The following is a 14,227-nucleotide window of genomic DNA, read 5'->3' on the forward strand; positions in this document are numbered from 1 at the left end:
CAAGTACCAGTTACAGAGACCTGCGGAGATGAGTCCACAGTTGGTGAATTCATGGAATATGAAGAAACAAGAGCCTGTTGTCTTACCTATTGTGTGTTGTTAATGGGCCATAGGGGTATTAGTGGAGGGGTAGGGGGGTGAGGTTAACGGTCCTGGGCCATTCCCTATGGCCTGTGGTTTCTCTCATCTCTCAATTTCCCAATTCAGTTTTTTATGTTAATTATAGTCACGGGAGAAAAGGAAGACAGAGAAAGAAATCAGAATGCCATAGTCCTCAGTGTAGCAATTACAAATGAACCTGAAAACTACTTGAAAGTAGCCAATATCATTTTATGAATAAATACCAACTCTTATGCAAATCATATGCAAATTACTTCGATGCTCCTCTAACTCATGGAGCTGAGTGTAATTCCTGGAAACTCTGGGAGACCTGTCCTGTTTGCCCTACCCCTGCTGGTGGGTGAAACACCAGTTAGAGAGAGACACGCAGTCCATACTGACCCACAGCAGACAAAAACTCTCCATTGACCATCAGGTTCATAACACTTTCCTCTGGCCCAGAACCTGACCCTGAGGAGACTCCCTTCCATTCCCTCTCATTCTATTCTAAAAACCTTAGCTAAGGAGGTACCATTATCCACATTAAAAAGAAAGAACAAGGCTGTGCCCATAACATCAAGTCTATGGGGTTGATTCAGGGCAGGAGCAAACTGGTAGTTTGACTCAATGTACTTAATGGATTTAGCAGTTTAGCATGAACACTCTGACTTGGAGCCCCGTGTAAACACTTCAAAGGAATGAATTCAAAGTCAGACATTCACTACAAGGCATTCTTAATCATGTGTGTGTTTAAGTGACCAAAAAATATGTATACAATAAATCAAAAAAAGAAAATCATTCCTTAACAGCATACCGTATTTGCAGGCAATGCCTCTACTATGGTTGAAGCTCTGAATTGTAATAAGTGTGCCCTTTAACATCTGTGTACACTAAGTAAGCATTCCATATGGAACATGGTATGTAAATGAGGACCCACAAGAAGATGTATATGCACAATAAAATAAGATTTACTACCTACAGATAACAACTTTTACTAAGACAGATAGATAAAAGCATTTTTTAAGATATATAGTAATAATTTTGAGAAGAGGTATCTCTTTCTTGCCATTTTTCACATGTGACCCCAAATAACAAAACAAATAAACACAACAGAAAAGCATAACGAGTTGATTTCTCAATGGTATAGTGTCCCAAGTCAACTAGAGGAGCAGAAACCTAGACTGAAGTTCGCAGGTAGGAAGTTTACAGAGCTCTGGAGGGCAACGTGTATGGAATAGCATTAAGCTGTGATGACAGATGTCCTCACACCAAAGGTCTATGGTTCCCACAGGGAGCTCTGGAGCTGAAGTGAGGCTCGCAGAAGTGCCTCACATTGGGGCACAGGGCTTAGGCCTTAAACCCTCACATCAACCACACCTCAAATGCAGGCTGCCACCAAAATTAGTCATGACCTTGGGCAAGGCAGCTCTTCAGTCAAAGGCAATTGCTGTGAGAGTACACTCAACTGCCAGCTGCCAGCTTTAATGACCCCCTTGCTAGGGAAATCAGTGTCCCTGGTTGGAGAGGGGAGGAACACCTGCATGTACACAACAGCATCCACCATACCTAAACTTATGAGAGGGTAGGAAAAAGCTTGCTTTTTCTATGTTACAAGGGAAAAGAGTGAAAAGGTATATACTTTGCTTTTAGGTAACTAATTTTTGCCCTGTTTGCATTCATTTTTTTAAAGCTTCTTAAACTGAGGTATAATCGACATATTATATTGGTTTAAGGCATGTAACATAATGATTTGATATTTGTATACATTGCTAAATGATCATCACAGTAAGTATATTTAGCATCCATTACCTTACATAGTTATGAATTTTTTTCCTATGATGAGAATGTTTAAGATCTACTTTCTGAGCTTTTTTCAAATATGGAATATGGTATTATTAACTATAGTACATATTCCCATGCCTTTATGTATTTTATAACTGGGAGTTGTGCCTTTTGACCATCTTCACTCATTTCTCCCACCCCCTCATTTTCACCTATGGCAACATTAACCTGTTCCCTGTATGCATGAGCTTGTTTTTGGTTTTGCTTTGTTTTATTTTGTTTTGTTTTTTTAGAATATGGATCATATGGCATTAGTCTTTCTCTGTCTGACTTATTTCACTTAGCATGATGCCCTCAAAGTCCATCCATGTTGTCACACCTGGAAAGATTTCATTCTTTTTTTATAGCTGAAAAATATCCAAATTCTCTTTATCTATTCATCCATCAATGGATCCTTGAGTTGTTTCCATATCTTGGCTATTGTAAATATTGGCTGCAATAAACATAGGGGTGCATATGTCCCTTCGAGCTGGTGTTTTCATTTTCTTCAGATAAACACCCAAAAGTGGAATTGCTGGATCATGGGGTAGTTCTATGTTTAATTTTTTGAAAAATCTCCATACTATTTTCCACAGTGGCTGAACCAGTTTGCATTCCCACCAACAGTTCAAGAGGTCTCCCTTGTCTCCTCATCCTCACTAACACTTGTTATTTCTTATCTTTTTGAGAATAGCCTTTCGAACAGGTGTGGGGTGACATCTCATTGTGGTTTTGATTTGTGTTTTACTGATGATGAGTGATGTCTTGACTATGTTTTCATGTGCTTGTTAGTCATCTTTATGCCTTCCCTGGAAAGATATCTCTTCAGATCTTCTACTCATTTTTTAATCAGATTTTTATTTTTTATTTTTTTCTATTGAGTTGTATGAGTTCTTTATGTATTTTGGATATTAATCCCCTAAAACATATGATTTGCCAATATCTTCTCACATTTTTTAGGTTGCTTTTTAGGTTTTTTTTTATTATTATTTCTTTTGCTGTGCAGAGTTTGGATTGTTTTGTTTTGTTTTGTTTTAGTTTGATATAGTCCCACATTTTAATTTTTGCTTTTGTTGCCTTAACTTTTGGTGTCAGATTTAAAAAAACATCCTCATGGAACCTATGTCAAGAAGCTTACCACTAAGGTTTTCTTCTAGAAGTTTTATGGTTGCAGTTGTGAACCAAACCTAAAAACGCCTTTCTGGCTGAAGCTCCAGGACAAAAAGATAGGCCTTCTTCACAAAAAGACTGTCAATGTGTTTCTTTCTGTTTCTGACAGTGCTGTGATGGTGGTAGCCTGCCAAGAACTTTCCAATTATTATAGTCCCATGACACCCTGGAACACAAGTTCTCCTGCCACCAGAGCCAGACAATCAAGGGGTGTCCCCCGGGTAGTAGCTGAAAAATCAGGGCACCAGATATGTGGGAAACTTTTTCTCCTTGAGATACTCGTGGTCAGAAGTGCAGCAGGGGAGCAGGAAGATGGCATCTACCAGTCTCTGTCTCAGAGACTGTACCAGCAAGTTTTGAATATGTATATTAAATTTGTTGCCTCTCAGCCAATTTTAATACAAACAAATGAATCTCTTTCTCATGAAGTCTGAGCTGCCACTGAGCTGGGCCCTTGGGTGGGTGAGACTGAGCATAGGAGCCGTTTTACAATACTTGCTCAGATTGCTATGTAGTCCTATGGGTCTCAAGGATGCCATCTTCATTGATTTTCAAAGCTAGGTGTTTTGGGGGCTCATTTCTCAGATGCAAGTCTTCAAAGCTGGATGACTGGTGTGAGATTCAAATCCTTCACTCCTTAGGGAGAAGCTCCAGGTTTTGTGTCCTCTCCTCACTGTGTGTGGGAAGGGGGGATTATGGTGAGACTGTGTCTCAGCCTCTCCTACCCTTTCAATGTGGTTTACTTCTTGTTGTTTTCCTAGTGTATGTCATTACTCAGCCAGTCTTTAAATTTTTTTTCAGAGAAAATTCTTCCACATGTAGCTATAGACTCATTGGGTCCATGGGAAGAGGTGAGTTCAGGATCTTTTTATAGCACCATCTTGAAACAGAGCTTCACTTCTTTTATTATAAATTTAAAAGTAAACATGCTATTTTTAAAAGATTTTCTTGAGATAATCTATAATTATCCTTTAAAATTGTATTTGGCAACTTATATCAATGTATACCAACAACTTGTGATGTTTTCAAAGATAAATAATAATGGTAGTAGTGGCTGATACTGGATAACAGGAAGCAGTTTTCACTGATTATATTTATACTCGTCCAATTATATCCTTACATTATTGCCTAAACACTCTAGCACTTGAGAGATAAAATGAACAAAATGTTAATTTATATAGTGTATTCCTTCTATGGAGATAAGATTTCCTCTTCAGGGCAGCCCGGGTGGCTCAGCGGCTTAGTGCCACCTTCAGCCCAGGGCCTGATCCTGAAGACCTGGGATCAAGTCCCACGGCGGCCTCCCTGCATGGAGCCTGCTTCTCCCTCTGCGGGTGTCTCTGCCTCTCTCTTTCTCTCTCTCTCTCTCTCTCTGTCTCTTCTGTCTCTCATGAATAAATAAATAAAATCTTAAAGAAAAAAGAAAAAGATTTCCTCTTCAGTTCTACTCAAGTCTAATCTGGATCCTCCAAAAATAATGAAAAACAAAACAAACATAACTTCAGACTTTTAGTTGTAGGTTGCACTAGTTATTTCCTTCCAAAGAGTAAAGTCTAGGAAAGTAAAGAAAAAAGAAAAAGAAAAACTTTACAAGGAAGAAGCCTGATGAACACTGCCTGAAGCAAATAGTGAAAAGTCACACAAATATAACTCATATGGGTAACATGTACCTTTAGCGTGATGTGACAAAATGGAACTTTACCTTTGCAGTCTTTCCCTCAAAAAACCCATAATCATACTCCAATGAAGAGTAAAACATCAGACAAATCCTAACAGAGGGACATTTTATTGAACACCTGATCAGTACTCTTCAACACCATCAAAGTCATCAAAAATAAGGAACAGCTGAGAAACTGTAACAATCTAGAAAAGCCCTAGGAGACACAATAGTAAATGTAATGTTGTGTCCTAAGAACAATATTTTTATTTTTTTATTTTTTTTTAATTTTTATTTATTTATGATAGTCACAGAGAGAGAGAGAGAGAGAGAGAGAGGCAGAGACACAGGCAGAGGGAGAAGCAGGCTCCATGCCCCAGGAGGCTGATGTGGGATTTGATCCCGGGTCTCTAGGATCGCACCCTGGGCCAAAGGCAGGTGCCAAACTGCTGCGCCACCCAGGGATCCCAAGAACAATATTTTTAAAAAGTATCTTAGGTAAACACTAAGGAAATCTGAATAAAGTGTATAATTTGCATCAATATCAATATTGCTTCATTAATTATAATAAATGTACCACATTGGTGTAAAATATTTCCTAGGGGAACTGAGTAATGGTTTATAGAAACTCTGTACTATTTTTACATTTAAAGAAATCATTTTATTTATTTATTTGAGGAAGAGAAACCATACAGAGGGGAAAGGGATAGGGACAAGGAGGCTCCCCACCAAGAGCAGAGCCCGATGCAGGGCTTGATCCCAGGACCCAAGGATCATAACCTGAGCCAAAAAGTCAGATGCTTAACTGACTGAGCCACCCAGAGACCCCTGATCTTCACATTTTTTCTTTAAATCTAAAACTTCTAAAATAAAAAGTTTATTTAAAATGTAAGAAGGAAAAACTGGGTATACTTATAAATTCCCTCTTTACTGATATATTTTTGTCACCTAAATGATGGGATACATTTAGCTACTTAAAAATAGTGGCATCAGGAATGAATCTTTTCAACTGAAGCACTGGTTTTCATTCATTTCAAATATAACTAGATCATAGTAGAAGAAAAATGTTTATTGAGTGAGTTAATTTCTTGAGCGTCTGGTATTGAGGACTTGGCCCACATGCAATTCACATTATTCAAGGTTGATAGGTCCACAAAATAACAAGCAAGTCAGTCATAAAGTCAAGCTCATGTCATAAAATTGCATACAACGTGCAACAGTCTTTTACATTGCACCCCAGCAATTTTTAAAATGGTATTTCAAACAAGTGTTGTCATGTTAAGAGGAAGATATGAATGTTGACCAAGTTTGTAAGGTAAGCATTAGTCAAGAAGATGTGACCTGACATGGGTCTTCAGAGATTAAAAAGTCCAAAAAAATGGAGAAGGGAGCAGTATCCCTTGACATGAAGGACAGCTTGAGAATAAGCGAGGAAATGGGTATGATCTTCACTTGTTCAACAAGCAGAAAAGAAAATATAAGATTCAAGTTGCATGCATGAGTTGGCAAGAGTGAACCAGTGTAGACCTGATACAAATTAATAGTCTAGAAGTAGTATGGGCCTTGAACACAGAAGCAGTAGCAAGGAACTGTGTTTAGAAAGAAAATTTAGAAGATGAGTATTAGGTGTAAGATGAGACAAAAAATGTGGAGGATATCAGGAACTTGAAGAAACATAAAGGGAGAGGTTGAGGCAGATCCAACAGATCTATGGAAACCAAAGTGACTTGGTGCCAGTGTTGGAACCATGGGTGGCAGATGACAGAAAGGGGTGCGTATAAAAATATACTGCAAGCCTGTGTAACTAGGAGAACGTTCATAACATTATCCAATTTGTATATCATGGACTTGAAGCATTTGAAGCAAATTATGTCAGAAATAAGAAAAAATGGGATAGATTGCTTTCTTAGGAGGTCAGGGAGTGAGTTCAGTTTGATTTCTTGGCAAATCTTGGGAAATTAGCAATGGTTTAGGGAAGAAGGTATTAGAAGCAATTTTGAATCATCTGTTTCTTTCTAGAAGCTTCTTGAAGAAATACTTTGAAATGTATCAGAAATTATGGCTTCACTCTCTTTGGCTCACGTTCTAAGGTCTACTTAGAATTCTTGTAAAGTAAAATGACTCAGAAATAGGTATTCTTTAAATGTGACTAAGGCCACAAGATAGCAATGGGAGATGAGTTAGTCTAGTGCTCAACTTGTTAAATGAAAAGTAAGTGAAACATGACCTAAATCTTCTCAAAGTCCATGATTGAGTCTATCCATGTGTTACAGTGGTTTCTTTGATCTCTTAGGGCATTTAACCTGGTTTTTCTGCCCATGGCTTTAAATTCTCTTTTCTCATTTGGTTTTTTCCCAAAATTCATCACTGAGATGGCCTTAAAGGCAAGGCTCACGTTGCCAGACTATGAAGTTTGCTCATAGGATTGCAAAGAATGAAAAATATTGGGAATATCATTCCTGGCCTTGTAATTCAAGGATAAATGTACAAGAAAAACTATTTTCAGGCCTTATTCCTTGAAAACTATATCAGTTTATGGAGGAATTAGATCAAAGACCATTAGTGGAACAAGAAATCTGAATTAGAATAAGCTGAAATACACACACATACACACACATGTCTATCAATAATGAGGTAATGAAACATTTTTCAGTAAGCAGAGAAGAGCTTATAAATCCAAAGTGAATGCTTATTGTTCATTTAGTGGGAGGGATACATAAAGAATGGATTTCTTTTAAGTTACAATGTCACTAACCTTACTCTCAAACATAACATCCCACACATCCAACAGGAAAAAAAATAAAGTTTTATAACTGATGGAAATTTAGTAAAATGTGAAAATTGAGACTGAGTCCATGATGTACAGTGTGGAACATAATTACAGTTCTTTCTGAGAACAGTGTACAGTTACTCTGCAAGTACAAGGGATAGGTTAGAGAGGGAGCCAGCCCGGTCCTCAGCCTCTAGAATAGAGCACTGGTTCCCACCTTGAGTGTGCCTCTGAATCACCTGGGGCACAGAGCCTCTGTCTGGTTCTGAGGGTCACAGCTAGGGCCCAAGCGATATTTGTAACACTCTTTTTTTTTAAGATTTTATTTATTTATTCAGGAGAGACACAGAGAGAGAGGCAGAGACATAGGCAGAGGGAGAAGCAGGCTCCCTGTGGAGAGCCCGATGCGGACTCGATCCCAGGACCCCAGGATCACAACCTGAGCCAAAGGCAGATGCTCAACCACTGAGACACCCAAGGGCCCCCATTGCTAACACTCTCCCCAAGTGGTGCAGTAGCAACTGAGCAGGGTGTCAATCTCATGTACATGTTTTTTTTAAATGTGCGGTCCTTGTCCTACTCTTGCGATTTCTGACCCTATAGAACTAGGGACAGAGCCAAATGCTCTGCATTTCTGAAATGTTTCCAGGTAACAGTGGTCTAGGAAGCACACTTTCAGAACAACGGCTTCAAATTCCTAAGCAGCCTGTAAAATTGTATAACTTCGTGCATTATTTAACACAATTTAACTAACACTTGTAAGGCTTAATTTCTCTATTGTAAAATAGATAACATGATAGGACCTGATCCATTAGGTTTGATCTGAGGATCTAGGAATAGGCCAACCACAGTTCTCATCTGGCCCATTGCCTGTTTTTGTGCCACTCTGAGCTAAGGATGATTTTTATAGTTTTTATGGGCTGCTCACAGGAATAAGGAAGAAAAGGAGGAAGGGAAGAGGGAGGAGGGGAAGAGAGAAGGGAAGAAAGGGGAGGGGAGAGAGAGAGAGGAGGGGAAGCAGCAGCAGCAACAGAGACTGTATGTGTCTATAAGGCCAAAAGTATTTACTATTTGGGATTTAGAAAAGAAAATCACCAGCCCAGAATGCCTAAGTGGCTCAGACAGTTAAGTGTCTGATTTTGGCTCAGATTATGATCTCTGGGTTCTGGGATCGAGCCCCATGTAAGGCTTCGTGCTCATTGGACAGTCTGTTTGTCCCTCTCCCTTCCCACCCCTGCTAAGAACTCTCTCTCTCTCTCTCTCTCAAATACATAAATAAAATCTTTAAAAAAAATCCCCAGCCCCTGAGTTATAACACACAGAGTACCAAAGCATACATAATAGTACTAGTATTGAATGAGCATTGGCTCATTACAGTGGATTCCCTTTTACTCAAGCCTGCTTTCAGTGCAGCTCACAGTGTACTTCCTGCTCACTTAAGAGCTCACAGAGGCAGCCCCCGGAAACGGCAAACACTGGCCTGGTAATAACCAGACTAATGACAATAGTGATGGTCATAATAATAATAGATGAGGAACTGAGGTGGCTTCATAACTGTCCCTTTAACTATTTTGGATTAGGAAGTAGAAATGCATATTCAAAAACAACATCTCTGCTTCAGAACCATTTTATCATCTCACCTTAGGAAAAGTCCTTCCAGCTCTTAGAATTGTCCTCAGAACCTTGGCAGTCTTTGAAATGTCTTCCGTGATGGCATGTCTCTCTCTTCTGCAGGTGGAGGCATTATCACCTTAAAATTAAAATACAGAAATTACCTAAAACCAAGTTTATTACTGACAACCAAGTATATTTCCAAATATCACCTGAAGAGAAGGGACATATTAGGAAACATGGGACAATATCTTGAGAACTAGGCAACTCCTAAAATGTGTTTTAAAAGACGTTTCGGCCACTGGCAGCCGACTAGCGCTGTGCATGGTGTCCCACTGTGATGGCTCAGGAGGCACGTTGTGACAGTAAGACAGGAGATCACCATTCTCTCACTCTCTCATGTCTTCACTTAGCAAACAGTTCACGAGACCCTATATTGGTCTGGGTTCTACAGAGAAACGGAGCAAATAGGACGTGTCTGTATATAGGGAGACATTTATTTTAAGGAATTGGCCTATGTGGTTATGGAAGCTGGCAAGTCCAAAATCTGTGGGGTGTACTGGCAGACTGGAGACCCAGGAAGAGCCTGTGGGATAGCTCAAGTAGGAACACTGTCTGCTGGCAGGACTCTTTCTTGCTGACGGAGGTCCGCCTTTTGTTCTGTTCCAGCCTTCAAGTGCTTAAATGAGGTCCACCGCATTGCTGGGAGACAATATGCTTTACTCAAAGTCCACCAATTCAAATGTTAATCTCATCCAGAACCATCCTCAAAGAGACATCCAGAATCAAGTTTAACTAAATATCTGGGCACTAAGGCCCAGCCAAGTTGAGACATAAAACTAACCATCCTAACCTGCCAGGCCTAAGAGTATTATAGCACTGAATACAACACCATCTCTGTCTCTGTCTCTGACAAGCTCACATCTCCCAAAAATCAAATCTCATTTTTGTCTTAACTTTTGGGGGAGATTTTGAACGCTTTTGATCATCTAGGTAAAGCTGTGAACTTTATCCTCTGAAGAATTCTCATACACATAAACCTTTGCTTATAATTTCAAGAGGTATGGTATCACAGTGACATGCACAGCCTTCTTAGGAAGATTTTCTGTAAGTCACACACCCTACAGGCACATGCTGTGACTGGCGTGTTTGTGTCTCTACACTCTATAAAGGGCTGGCTTCCTTGCTAGCTATGGAAGATATATAGCCTCAAACAGTCACACATTTATTTTAGATACAGGCTAAACATTTCAATGACATTTATTATTGGGATTTTTAAAGGCTGTCAGATGAAGGATCTTTTAATAAATAAAGGATCTCTCTAGTAGGTTTAATATTGTTAAAATCCCTGAATATCTGTCAAATAAAAAGACCCTGTGACATTTTCTAATTCTCTTACTTCATTTGAAACAAATCTCCGATATGATTGTTGCTTGAGACTTCAGTCTGCAGTCTATGTATGTATAAATGCACTTTAAATTCTTATGTTTTAGTCAAATGGCTATCATCTAATGTCTCATAATTTTTTTAAAATTTTCATTTATTTATTTATGATAGTCACACAGAGAGAGAGAGGCAGAGACACAGGCAGAGGGAGAAGCAGGCTCCATGCACCAGGAGCCCGATGTGGGATTCGATCCCGGGTCTCCAGGATCGTGCCCTGGGCCAAAGGCAGGCACCAAACCGCTGCACCACCCAGGGATCCTGAATGTCTCATAATTTTTTTAATTGTGTACTCCATCTAACCATGTTTTCAAAGAGCCTGTATGTTTATTAAATCATTGCCTCCTTTTTTAAATTTATTTTTATTTTTTTAAATCATTGCCTCCTTAACTGATAAATATTACTACATATTTCTCTTTATTGTAAATAAAAGAATATGTGCATAATATGACTAACCTAAGCTTTTTGGGCAAATGGCTATTCCAGTTGAAATGCTATTCCAGTTAAAAATTCTTCTCATTAGACTGTCAGCTCTAAGGTCATAATAGAGAGAGCTCTGCTCATAAAACCTTAGTAGGAACAGAAACAATTTCCTTAGAACACATCAGTGACTTCATTCCCCAGAGAAAATGCTGTTGTTTATTCCTTTCTCTTAGGGGGAAAAAAAAAAGGATCTAGTATTGGGCTTTTTTGTTTTTTGTTCCATTCATTGGTTGGTTTTGGTTTCTTAAAAGGTACAAGTTTGTTTGCAGAGTGCTTTCTAAAGATAAAGTCTTAGCAGACAGATACATGGATTATTGCAACCAAGTATTGATTTAGGTAGCAATGTGCTCCTTGTTCTCTAAATTGGGCCACTTCTTGGTGTGTACTCAGGGTACATCTGTGGCTCTGGGAGGTGTGGGTGTCACTTGGGTCTGCCTCGGGGCCGGGGAGTGGGGGAGGGCATGCAGAGAGCAGAGAAACCAGGCAAACCACTTGCAAGGACACTGAGTGAGCCTCTCTGCCCTCTCACAGTTCCCCTAGTGGTGAGTGTGTCCCTGTGAGCACTCCCACTGCTCCCCATCCGGAGCCCTGGCTGCCCTCCCCATCAGGAGTCCTGGATGCCCCAGCCCCTTGGCTGAGACACTTCCTGGTGGTTATCCCAGGAAAAGGGGTAGAAGATGCCAGATGCCGCTTCTGCCAATTACATGTTGAGTATCAATGAATTAAATGTATTATCTGTTTTCTGACTTGTTGCAGTGAAAAGATCACCTGACTTGTTTTGCTTTTTGTAGAGCAAAACTGAGTCAACTGCTCAAGCTGAAATACAGTCAACACAACCCTGCCGAAGGTGTATCAGCTTTCCAGCCCTGCAAACATCCCTGCTCCCTCACACCTACTGCTCTTTCCTTCCATTTCCTTGCTGATTGTAATGAATATGCCAACAGGTGGGAAATACAGCAACTCTAGTCCCTTGTTGGTTGAATCCCCACAGATTTGGCAGACTTTGGCCAGTGACAATGCAAGCACCACTGAGCATGCTTGCTCCCTAGGCTACTTTATTTGTTTGTTTGTTTATTTGTTTATTTATTTATTTAGATTTTATTTATTTATTCATGAAAGACACACACAGAGAAAGACAGAGAAAGAAGCAGACTCCATGCAGGAAGCCGATGTGTGACTTGATCCCAGGACTCTGGGATCATGACCTGAGCCAAAGGCAGATGCTCAACCACTCAGCCACCCAGACATCCCTCTCAGGCTACTTTAATGTGTCAGTTGTCCTCACTCATCCTCAAAGGACTCTTTCCTCTGAGAAATCTGTGCTGAAGGAGTACAATGATGGCCAGCTCCTCTGATGTGTTTGGCCCAAAGGTGTGTAGAAGGACACCTTACAGATTCACATTTGTGCCCTCAGTAACCTCTTTACTCACTAAGGGCTCATGGAAGGTATTGGGCTGCTGTAAGGCTGGTCCCCAGTACAAAGATTGGGTATGGCTGCTAGAAGTTTCTTTTTAGAACAGTGTCAGTGGCATGTCTATCAAGTTGTTGCTTAACCACCATTCTGACAGTTGGGAGCTATGTACTAATGAGGGTCCCAAGAAAGGCTCCTGGGGGATAAGCACATTGTGGAGAATAATGATTAGAGTCATCAGCCTCTCCCAAGAACCAAGATCATGTCCATCCTGCAGGATCCCCTGCAGCTGGCTCATCATTTGTTGTCCGTCTGCAGAGTTCTTGCCCATATCAGAGGCCACGGCAGAGGGAGCCATATTTGTACCTGTCTGGGGGGATGGGTGGACCATTCCTGATATCTAGATCCTGTAAGAAATATTCGTAGTCCTACGTATCATTGTCCTGCCAAAGAAACTAGATGTGACTTGTTTTTAAGTTGGCCAAGTTGGCTGTCAATTTAGTTCAGGTAGAATTTGTAACTCAGTTTGGAAACGATTTCTGTTTTTTGAGGAAGGGAGCTTTGTTTTTGCTTTTGTATTTTTGATGGTAAGCTCTTTCTTCTTTACTGACAATAAGCTTCCTTATGTAGCTTGACCTGAACATAATTTGGTTCTTGTAAATTCTTTTGTAAATTACAAAGTTCTGTGATTTTTGCTTGGGAAGCAATTAAGTCAAAAGAAACATGTGATTAGCCAGTGAGCTCGCAAGAACAGCGTGGATTTGGCAACTTCAAAGAAAAAGAGAGTAAGAGAGAAATGGTTCAAATCACATTTTAGCCTCTAGAATATTTGGAAAGTAACCGAGTAGCATTTACAGGGGGAAAAAATACCATCATGGAATATTTTTCTAATCATTTCTACTTGTTGTCAGTAAACTCCTGGATAAAAGCAGAGCTTTCAAGATGTCATGCATGGAAGAATAATGCTGTGTTTTGGCTGAGTAGTTTGGAACAAAAGAATAGAGGAGAACCAGGCATCTGGGGTGACTAAGTTTCTGCCTGAGTTTGTTCAGATAAGTCATCCCATTGGGTGACATTCCTTGCTGTCGTGGCTGCTTGCCCACATATCCTGTAGCACGGCACTTGGGACTTGTGAGGGCTTCTCACGGAGACCTGGGTGGCTTTAGGATATAAATAAGGTAAACCTCTTCCATCTCAGTCCACGCTCTGAGTGTCAGTGACATGCATGCACCCTGTGCAGGGTGTCCTGAGAAGAGCCATGGAATCTACCGTCTGAAACCTGATGTCCTCTTAGGGCTCAGTGTGAATCCATCTGGGATGGGGAAGCTACCGGGCTCCTCCCTTAACTAGGGCAATGCAAACCTGTCTGAAAGTCACCTGATTACTTTTGACCTTTCAAAACTCAGAGCCATTAGATAGAAAATCATCTGCCAAATACTTTTTAATTCTACTTCTAATTTGTTTAACCCTTTGTAAGATGTCCTTCATAGTGCCAAACGCATAGTAGCAAGAATGAAGTACATTTTAATTCGCTGCCCTCAATTCTGTAATAACTCACGTTGCTAGCCTACATTTTGAAAGCATTTTTTGTTTGGAGTCTTCTGGCTATAATTCATAAACAGATTATTTATGGGGGTTAGGCAAGTGTAGAATAAAATATCAAGCAGTTTTCAAAATGTTTCCTTCTAACACATACTGGTTTTACATATTCTGAACTGAATGAATTTATCAACCAAGGCTGAATTCATAAGATGATTACAGT

The sequence above is a fragment of the Vulpes vulpes genome, chromosome 16, assembly GCF_048418805.1.
Source record: "Vulpes vulpes isolate BD-2025 chromosome 16, VulVul3, whole genome shotgun sequence".
Lineage (NCBI taxonomy): Eukaryota > Metazoa > Chordata > Mammalia > Carnivora > Canidae > Vulpes > Vulpes vulpes.